The 11,511-nt window shown below is 38.3% G+C and overlaps 1 pseudogene; it reads right to left on the reverse strand.

Moving 5' to 3' along the window:
• Positions 1 to 214: 214 nt before the first annotated feature.
• The window catches only part of LOC102893682, a 48,290-nt pseudogene continuing 36,993 nt past the window's right edge, over positions 215 to 11,511 (reverse strand).

Genomic DNA, 11,511 nt, shown 5'->3' on the forward strand with positions numbered 1-11,511 from the left:
CATACAAAGCATTTAATATTTCAAACAGTGCTCTATAACAAAATTTAAAACAAGAATTATTCAGAGCACTTAATTATGTTTATCAAACATTTGAATAAGCTTCATTCAGAAACTCTACATTAGAGTAGCTTACGGGTATGTTGCCGTTCTCTGCAGTACTACAAAATTAGTTGTAAAGAGCTTTACCTGTACTTGATGTAATGCTAACATGTTACTATTTGCAAGCCATGTATCTTTCAGTTATATTCTCCCAGCTGATTACATTCCAAATGGCTGTTAGATAATTACATCTGACATTTTTATACTGAAGATAATAAGCATGCTCTCACACATCAGTCCCCAGCAGTGGAATAAGACCTCTTGTTCCTTGCAGGGATCCTGGTTAGGACAAGCAGCAGCCTGTAAGTGTCCCGTTTCCTTATTAAAACCAAGCCAACCCCAACCTGAGTCTTGAACACCAGCAGATTCAGTGGTTGACTTCTCCTTAAATTTAGCAAAGGAAACAAAATCACGTTTGATGACTTCCAGCAATTCCCCTTTGGGTTCTCCACTGCCATTAGGGCTCAGGTTTGTCTAGAAAATGCTATGTTTGATATGACTTCCACAGTTGAGCTTTAGCATAGGGTGAAGAGCTCTCTGAGTTGTAACATCACCCTTCTCCAGAGCCTCCAGGTACTTGTTTTTGGTGGCATTCATGTCGTTCACATGGTTCGTGTGGTGCTTACTGTAGTGCAATTGCATAATGTGGACATTAATGTGAGGCTCCAGGGCACCATAGTCATAAGACAAGTCGGTAAGGGTGTATTCTGCCTGGAGCCCAGAGACCCCAGTGCTGGTGCCAGCTTCCAGCTCATACTACACGCCGCCTGGGACAACAAGGTGATGCCACACTCAGGCCTCTCAGAGTTCAAGATACTGCACCACACTGACAGCCTGGGGTAAAACCTACCTTTTGAATTTTGAATCTATGTTGTTAGATATTCGTACCACTACTTCCATTTATCTTTGAATGCCATCTGCTTGAAATATCATTTTCCACCCTTCCACTTTGAGTCTATATTTGGCATTGGAACTGAGATTTGTCTCCTGGAGGCAGCATATGGTTGGCTTTTGTTTTTTGATCCAATCTGCAACTCCGTGCCTTATTATTAGTGAGTTCAGTCCATTTACATGTAGAGTGATTATTGAAATATGAGATTTTCCTAATACTATTTTACGTTTTGCTTTCTGGTAGCTCAGTGTCTCCATTGCTTCCTTGTCCTTCTGTGTCAGTTTTTGTTATTTTGGTTGGATTTTGTGGGTTTTCTCTCTGGTCCTTTTTGCTTTATGTTATATACTTCAGTTCTGAATCTTTGCCATGTGGTTGCCATTATGAATACGTAGAGGGTAATTATATACATAGTAGTGCATTTTCTTCTGTGTGTGCCTTATCTCCATTCCCTTTTGTGAATTTGGATCTTTCAATCCTCGCTTTTTCTATCATTGCTGTCTCAGTTTGTCCCTATTTATGCTGAACATTCATTACTATCTTGCTATAGCAAATTTCTTCTTATTTTTAGCTTATAATGCCCTGTTTATAGTAAGGGTTGCACTCCTCTGCTTGTCTCTGCCTTCTAGTCGCCTTACTCATAGTTAAGTTTTTTGTTTTTTTGTCATTTTGTTTTAGGTGAGTTGACCCCTTTCAGTATTTCCTGTAATGTAGATCTCATAGTAGAGAATTCCCTCAATTTTTGTATGTCTGGAAATGTCTTTATTTCTCCTTCATATCTAAAGGAGAGCTTTGCTGATTACATTATTCTTGACTGGTAGTTCCTTTTATTTAATAGTTTGAATATTTGATTCTACTCCTTTCTGTCTTGTAAAGTTTATGCTGAGGAGTCCAACAATAATCTAATGGGTTTTCCTTTATAGGTTACCATTTCCTTTTCTCTGGCTGCCTTGAGAATTCTGTCTCGTAATTTATTTTTGATAATTTTAATACAATGTGTCTTGGCCTTTTTGGGTTGAGATAATTGGATGTTCTGTTGGCTTCTTGAATTCCAACCTCCAGCTCATTCATTAAATTTGGGAACTTCTCAGTTTCCTCTTCTGATCGTATCAGCTAGTTCATGTATTTCTCTTTCATTATTTTTCATACTTTGGTTTCTCTTTTCTTCCTTCTGATTTATTTCTAGATTTCTGTCTTTGATATCACTGATCCTTTCCTCCATTTGGTCGACTCTACTTCCCAAGCCTGCTATTTCATTTTTCATCTCTTTTAGTGTGCTCTTCATCTCCAGAAGTTCATTTGGTTCTTATTGAGGGCTTCAATCTCCTTGATAAAGAACTCATTCTGCTCATCTAGTTGTTTTTTCACTCCCTGAAATTGTTGATATGACTCATTTCAGAACTCACTGAGTTTTTTTCAGAAGTAACATCCTGAATTCTCTGTCTTTTAAGTTGCATATCTATAAGCTTATTTTCCGGAGATTTTTCTTTCTTTCTGAGATGCCTTGTCACCTTGGTTGTTCATGTTATTTAATGGACTATTTCTCTGCCTGGGCATTAATGGAAGTGTATTCAGCTTTTTTTTTTTTTTTTCCAAAAGGATTTATTATATAAAGGTCTCTCTTTAGTCTGCTGCAAAGAAAGCACTTTTCTTTTAATTTCCATTAGGTGACGTCTAAGCCTCTTGGATTTCTGCTTTATATAATGTCTTAATAATGCCTTTTTTTTTTCTTATAGATGTTTCATCATGCTCGCTACTCTCAGTCTCAGTCCCTGTCAGTGTTAGCAATAGTTTCGGTAGTGTTTGCTCAGATTCCCCTGGGGTTCCGCGGTGCTTAGTCTAGACAGATATGGGGGGATGGGCCCTCTGGGTTTGGGGATGGGGGCTGTGGCTCAGCCTCCTGTTTTGCAACCACAGCTGGTAAAAATCAACTGTTGTTTCTCTGCTGTCCCCTCTTCTCTGCCATACCTGGGCACTGCCGTCGGCCACATGTAGCTCACAGCTCTCCCAGACTGGGCTGATTGGGGACCTCCCCCACCCCCCACACCATCTCCCCTCCCCGTCCTCCTGCAGGGATCTCCAGCTGTGAGAGGCAGCTTCCTTTTTTCTCCTAGTCCATCACTGGACTCCCAGGTTACTGACCTGTGGTAGCTTTTATGTGTTGATCACATGTTCAGATGTGCTGGTGTCCATTGGGTGTTTTTTCTTGAGTTTTCAATGTTCAGCTTACTGTTGTTTCAAGTGGAGACATCTGGGATCGTCTCTCACTTTGCCATGTTTCTGACATTTTTCTCACTCTTTTCTTTTATTTGTTTCCATCTTTTCATTGTATTTCTAATGCTTCTTTCCTGTTTTGTATAAAATCTTGCTTCTGTGAAAGTCCCTTATCCTAGGAATTTTGTATATTCATTCAGCCATTCAATAATTTGTAGTGCTTATTATGCGCTAAGCTCTATAATAGACACTAGAAATATAATATTGAACAAGGAAAATTATGCTCCCACTGTCCTGGAGTATATATACTAGTTAGAGAGTGATTATTAATGAACACATCAAAAAAGTCTACAGGTAAAAAATATATATATATATATCAGATAATAGTAAGTGTTATGCAGTGAATTAAAAGACAGTAATGGGAGAGTGATTAGAAGCCAAGAAAAAGCTTTTCTGATGGTGACTTTTACGCTTAGGATTGAATGACACAAAGGAAACAGAAATGTGAAAATAAGGAGGAAGAGCATATCAGAAAAGGAGAACAATTGGTGTAAAGTTTCTAAGACAGATACAAGTTGATAGTTTTGAAGACAAAAAGGGGCACTTTGAAGGAAGTACAGCATCTGAGTGAGTGTAGGGTGGTTTGAATGAGGCCATAGGAGTTCATTCAACATGACTTCTTCATGGGCTGGATGCTGGGGGCATAAGGAAAGAGTTGATCGGGAATGACTCTTACAGTTTTTATTGGCCATTGTATTTGGTAATATTGCTTTCTAAAATGGGGAAGAGTAGCGAATAATTTGGAAGGTAAGAGAGGGTGACAGAGGGAGATAGATGATTTGTTAGTTCTTTTTGAACGTTTTAAGTTTGAAATGCCTATTTTTGCAAATACAAATGTCACATAGTGGTTTAAGTGATATAAATTTGAGAATCCTCAGTATATTGATTAAATTAAATTTATTGGATTGCATAATATTACCTAGAGAGAGTGTAGATAGATTACAGAATAATACCTGGGATTGAGCTATATGTAACATTAAGAGGATCCAGTAATGAAGGCTGAGTAGAAGCAACCAGTAGGGTGGAAACCAAGGGTATACTCTAAAGGATGGCACATAAAAAGGGGGTTTTAAAGGGAAGTGAGTGGTCAACTATGCCAACTAAGAAATCAACTGCTACTGAGAAATTAAGTAAGATGAGAGCAAAAGCAGATATTGGATTTCACTTCAAGAATGTCATTGATGATTTTGATCATAGCGGTTTCAGTGGTATGGTGTGGTCAGAAGCCTGAGTGAAGTGGCTGAAGATAAAGTGGGTTGTGAAGGAACAGAGATAGAGAGCTACATCACTCTGAATAAATGGTGCTGGAAAAAGGAATCAGGGGAATCGATTATATATAGAAAGGGATGAAAGATTAAGGCATTTTTTTTTAAGACAAGAGGCACTATGTCATGTTTGTATGCAGTTAAGAATACCCCAGTAGAAAGGGAGAAACTGAAGTTTCAAGAGAGGGCATAGTTATAGTATTAAAATTCTTGATTAAGGAAAACAGAATGGGACCCACAGCACAAGTAAAGGGGTACAACTCTGAAGATGCAATGATGCAATCAAGACAAAATAAAAGGTGATCTCTTGTTTCAAGTGGATATTTTTCATTAATTTCCAAGCCTATAAAGGTCATATACTCCATAACAATGATCATTCCATGGGCATTGCTCATGATGCCTTCTTCCAACATCTCTTATTGGGACTTTCACAAATATCTGTCTTATGTTGATCTAGCTATCTATGTTTCAGGTCCTAATCTGTTGTACAACCACTGAGCCCTGGCTTTCTAGTCTTTGAGCACAGAAACCCTAGAGCTTAAAGATGATCCTGCAGGGCTTCATGGACATGGTAAAGAGTTTGGGAGTTTGGTTTGTTTGTGTGTGTGTGTGTGTGTGTGTGTGTGTGTGAAAGAGGGACAATGAGAGGTGTGTGTGTGAGAGAGAGAGAGAGAGAGAGAGAGAGAGAGAGAGAGAGAGAGATGCAAGAGAGAAAGGGAGGCATGATTTCTAGAAATAGAATTTAAAGCTAATTCTAATCCAAGTCCTAAGAACCCTTGGTATCAGGTGCTCAATTAAAAAATGTTATAGCTATCTTAAAATTTAACTTAGAGCATGATGAGTTGACTTGTTATGGGGTATTTGGAAGAATAAATAGAACCCAAAATCATTACTTGAAAGTCTTCAAATTAATGAATACATTCCAAATTATTAAAAAACTGCAAACTCATATTCAGTTCAAGTATCCTTCTTCACAGTTGTCTTCCAATGGATAAGCACACACACAAAAATCATTAAAATTGATTCTTTTCACGTATGCATGCTGTAGCAGGTGAACCTATGGGTCTGCTTGTTTGTAAATACATTCTTTGGTATTTAAAGAATAATGTAGACTTTGCTTTAGGCATTGAGACATTACCCAGTCATTAGAATTGGACAAACGAAGTTTGTTTGTTTGTTTGTTCATTTGTTTTATGTAAGAATGGATCCAAGTGTTGGCTTAGTTCTGAAGGCTAACCACTACTACACTAGACACTGTGTTTCTCAGTTTGCATTTTTAAAGACCACTATAGTAATTGGTTATCATAGAAAACCACACAGCATTCCTGGGATGAAAATCAAGACTATCCAGATTGCAGAACATGTCTATGGTAAGATTGGATTGACATTTCTTTAGTAGGTATTTGGGGAACCATATAATTATAGTAGAGGATTTGTTTTAGGGCATATTAGGAGAGCAGGCAGGCAAGGTAGGGTGGGGGCCAAATCACAGAAAGCTTTTAGCCCTAACTAATGAGGTTGGACTTAATCCTGATTATAGCAGGGAGCCACTCAAAAATTTAAGCCAGGGATTTTGAACATGGCTTTCTTTCAACTTCTGAGTGTAGGATTTCACTTTACTTATGGTAAGCACCGGGGAGATAAAGTCCCTCAGTCGGCCTTTTATAGCTCAGCCCTGGTAGCTGTTTAATATGTTTTCTTTCTAATCAAGACTTATCTCTCATTCTATTGAATTCAGTGGTCATTTCTGTCATGTGAAAGGCACTGTGCTAGGCACTTGTTTGTTTAGTAGAGGTCATGTGTCTAAATCCTTAGGCAGTAGGGATTCTGAAAAAGTTATCTTAAAAAGCGAATTATGCCTTTAAATGTGCAGATATAGTTATCTCTCTGTAGATTATATATTTTGTGGCTCAAATGATTAAACTAGGGCTACAAGATCCTTCCCATGACTCTGTAATCATTGCTGCCATTATGCAATGTCATTACCTTTGCCAGTTCACTACTGCCTCTAGGACCAAGTCCAAACATCTTGGCTGGGATTACGAGGTTCTTCACAAATCTGGTTCAACCAGCCTTTTGGCCTTGTTTTTTCTACCTCCCCCATGCATTCGACATTCAACTTCCTCTAAATAAACTATCCAGATTACAAAGGAAGCTTGACCTGTGATTTTGACTTTCCCTTAGTATGTCATGAAATTTCATGTCCCTATGGGTTTGTATGCCATTGCAATTGATGAGAATTAAATCCCCCAATGTGTTGGGATTGCAAAAAAGAATTAGTGCTTAGCTAGATTGCAAACTCTTTTTTTATTTGAAAATTATTAATAATTTCCAGGCAGGGTCTATATATGTTTTATTTCTATCTCTCTTTTTCCATCCAGGGCCTTACTGAGTGGCTGGGAGATAAGAGGAGGCTGGTACAAGTCAGATAAATGAATGTGAGTGCAGAGAATTCAGAATTATTTTTGTATAGCCTAAGCTAAGCAGAATCTGGATAATGAGTGTACTTCAGTGAGCAGAGAAAGAAGGAGGGTGTGCAGGGAGAACCTGAAAACCAGTGGGCAGAATTTTTGATTATCTGCTGTGTTAGATCATCTGCCTCACTGCTTTCCTCCATTGGTGTGTATAATTGACAGCAAGGAATGGATCTTTTGGTTAATTGGCTTTTCTGGTTAACCAGTAGTTGACTGAAAGGCTTTCTTCTTTTAGGAAAAATAAATCCTCTCTAATATACATTAAATACTAATTTCTATCAGTGTACTATAAGGCAAAAAATAAATCTTTTTATGATTCAGGAACTATTAACAAAGTAAGTACTACTCTATTATAAAATCAGCAATTATTTAGTAAACATAGAATAATTTATAGTTAGTACAAAGCCCTGTGGAGGACAAGGAAATGTGTAAGACCTGAAGAATAGACAGGAGCCTACAGAGTGCTCTGGGAGGAATTCATTGAAGATTGCTTGGGGCTTAGGTCATGGAGATTGGAAGTGACAGACATGCATTTCAAGTTCTGAAAAAATATGAGTATGAAGCAGCAGAGAATAAAGAGCAGGTTGCAATCAGAGATTGAAGAGTATGAGCTATAGCTATAGAATGACAATATAGGGGTAAGAGCATTAGAGGAGAACTAGTGCAGTAGGAGACAAAGCTGGGAAATTTGTTAGGGGGTTAATTTTGAAGGGGATTGAATGCCAAGCTAAGAAATGTGGACTTTATTTTGTAGACGACTGAAAGCTGGGAGAGAACTCAGTTAAAACCTTGGTTTAAGAGGCTCTGTCTGTGCCAGTGATGGGGGAGCTGGCCACCTCCTGCTGTGGTGATGGGCAGTTGTCTGAGGACAGCCAACGTTACTCCTGGAAAATTGGAGGACAATTAGGAGGACAACAGCATTGCCTAGGGAAGCCCCCACAAGATGGATGCTTGAGGAAGTCTGAGTTTAAGAAAAAATATTCTTGCTATCAGCCAGTGACATCCCTGGCAAGTGAAGGTGGCATGGGGGCAGTGAGGGGTGGGAGAAAGACAAATTATCCATTGTCCCATCCTGAGGCCAGTGGGGAGAAATCCACGCTGCTTTAGGACAATGTTTTCCGGGTATGGAAGGCCCCCTTTGTTCTAGAGGGAAAGACCAGTCGATGACTAGCTGCTACCCAGGAATGGTGGGCAGGAAAACCTATCAGGAGATGTGTGGAATAAATTATTTTTTAAAAGGAAAACAAAAGAGGCACAGTCTGGTAGAAATGTGGATATGTTTGAAGGAAGAGAGACTGGAGATAGAGGAATCAAATATTAGGCTATTTTGATAACCCATTCATTCATCCTTTCACTCATTCACACATTCATTAATTCATTTAACAGATATTAAATGAGTATCTGTTTGGGCAAGGCAGTTTTCTGGCCTGAGAAAAAATGACAGACTGAAGGATGGATAAGCACAAAAGAGTGAGTGAGAGAGCTGAAGAGAGAAATCAAGGACAGGAATACAATCTCAAAGTTATAAAAGTAGAAATTAGGTCAGTTCTAGATTTTTATCTTGGAATTATGCTGAAAGTTTGATTGGGATGAAAGAATAGAAGTGGCAGTCTTTCTGTGGGATAGTGACAGCATCTTCCAGAGCAAAGCATGGAGTAGGGGCTAAGCAATGGTTTGAGGATAATGGGGAGAACTTCTTTTCAGATTCCATAATGTCAGAAAATGTAGGAATCCTATGGGATGCATACTTCAGCATGGGGAAAATAGGATTCGTTTCAAATCCCACCGGGACTTGAGAGTGGCTTGGCTTAGACCATCTGTTGTATTCTAGTTGTCTTTAATTGGCTGCTACAAAGGACAGCATAACTTGAGCATCTGCATGTACCTGTGAAACGTCAGGTGGAGATCTAGGCCAAGGTTGACAAAGTAAGCCTGAATTAAGGAGGAGAGTGTTAATTGATTTAGATTTATATGTACCAAATTGAAAGAATTTGGTTATTAAATTTCAAGGATGACATAAAGAAAAGGGTAACTTTAAGGACCTTAATACCATTAACTGGATAAGTGTTTTTACTTATTTGTGTCTCTTTTGCCTCATCTGCCAAATGAAGGGATTGAAATAGATCAACTCTGTGGTAGGGAGAATAATGGTCATCCAAAGTTGTCCATGTCCTAATCTCCAGAACTTGTAAACATGCTGTTATATGGCAAGAGAGGATTAAGTTTGCAGATGGAATTAAGGTTGCTAATCAGATGACCTTAAAAAAAATTATGTTGGATTATCTGAATGGGTCCAGTGTAATCACAGGGACCCTTAAATGGGGAAGAAGGAAGCAGAAGAGGCAGAATCAGCGAGAGGGCATCATGTGGAAGACTTGACCAACCATAGCTGGTTTTGAAGAATGAAGTGGGGCACAAGCAAAGGAATGTAGGGAGCCTCTAGAAGCTGAGAAAGGTAAGGGATTCTCCTCTAGAACCTCTAGAAAGGAATGTAGCCCTTTGTACACCTGAATTTAGCCCAGAGAGACCCATTTTGGACTTTTGACTTCCAGTATTATAATAATTTGTGCTGTTTCAAGTCACTGAGTTTGTGGTAATTTGTTACAGTACCAATAGGAAACTATTAAAAACTCAATTATTTAATTTTTCAAATATCTCTTAATCAAAAATTTCTTAACTGGGATGCATATCTTAGTCATGTATTGTTGTAAAAAGTATGATCCCCATTCCCAGAAATATGGATGCTATAGAGCTGCGGTAGGGCCCTGCTATCTTATATCTTAAAGCTTCCATAGGTGACTCTAATATATTATTCCTTTTGAAAATTACTGTAATCTATCCCTGAATATCTGTTCAAATGAGAAAAAAGAGCAAAACAATAGAGTCATACACTTATAGCTGTGGAAATCAAGGTGAAGAAGGAGTGTGAGAAATAGTTTGTCAAGCCTTGAAGTTATAACCAAGTTTTTAGTGTTCATTTTCTAGAAACCTGCAAGAGAGTCCCTTGAGTAGTAGCTGCCTACCTGCTCTGTTTATTAAACAACAAACTTATTGCTGCAGAAAATTTTTGGTAGTATGTAATTATAAAAAAATTATTTCCTCAATGTCTTTGCATAAAGCAATTTGTATTGTCTCGCTTTACAGTATTTTTTGAATCAGAGCATGTGGAAAGAAAATCTATGGATGAGTCATTTGCACATATTCTCAGAACTGGAACTTCACAAAAATCAGAGATCATTCTTCAAAGCGCCATTAACCAGTATAGACTCCTGAAAAATCCCTTTTTCAAACATCTTTTTATCTCATACTCTCTAATATATAAACTTGGGTAGTTATTAATATTAAATTCTCAGGACAATCTCTTAATACATTTTTTCTTAAATGAGTCCCTATTTTAGAATCTGCTTCTGTCAATAATTTCTTGCCTCCTCTTAAGGAGTTTTTTTCAGATTTATATTTCTTTGGAAGCTGGATATTTTCAGGATACCACAAATATATGTAGACATTTGTATTGCATAAGTTCTCTTTTAAGTGACAGAGAGAGAGAAGTCGGGCAGGAAGAATGAGAAAAAAATGGACAAGGAGAGGTTCTAAGGTAATCCTGTCAGACTTCCTATTGGTTCAGGTCAAGGAGCATGTGACTTAGGTTAGCCAGGTAGGAGTAGTTATCTATCAATGTAGAAATTAGTCAGCCAGCATATGGCCATCTCCAGATCCTCAGTGGGACAGCTGGCAAAGCCTTAGAGCAGAGCAATGAGGAATGGAACCTTCTTGGGTTCAAGGAGTTAAATAAAATTCCTTGTGAAGACAGAAGACAAGACTGAGTACATAAGGGCTTTACTGAAAATGTTTAACTACAGTGAGTTAAACATTCATTTAGGCTCATTACTGCAGGGGAGTGACAGTCCAAGTGGCAGCTATATAAAGCAGGGAAAGTATATCGATTTAGAGCAAAAGGAAAGATGACCTTCTACATGCCAGTACCAGAAGAACTTCTGTCATCATAATGTGCCTATGACATGTAAGTGAGGTCACATCACATGAATAATGCATGATGGCTAAGAGGGAGAAAAACAAGCTTTCAAATCCAGCTGGGCTTGAGATTTTGCGTTATATCAAAATATATTATGAGAGGAGGACTCCCTTATACATCTATGGGATTGCTGCTACAGTGGCTCTCCTAGTCTCTGCTTTGTTTGTCTTCCTATTTAATAGGCAGAGCACTCTCTGACATAGCCCAGATATACCAATTCTATCTTTAAAGGCCATTAATAAGCCACAGGATATGGAGACAGAGTCCCAGACAGCGAGTTGGGCAGCTCAAGTGCCAGCCATTTTCCTGACACTAGATAATGATGTGTGATTAGGTAGACCATTTAACCTCTCTGTGAATGTATATGAAGATACTAATCGTATAGTGCCTTACAGACACATCAAAAATCAAATGTGATGTGAATGACACATCAGAGGAACAAAAATAAGGACATGTGAGTGTATGTAATATATATAT

Source organism: Pteropus alecto, unplaced genomic scaffold (assembly GCF_000325575.1).
Source record: "Pteropus alecto unplaced genomic scaffold, ASM32557v1 scaffold168, whole genome shotgun sequence".
In the NCBI taxonomy this organism is placed as follows: Eukaryota; Metazoa; Chordata; class Mammalia; order Chiroptera; family Pteropodidae; genus Pteropus; species Pteropus alecto.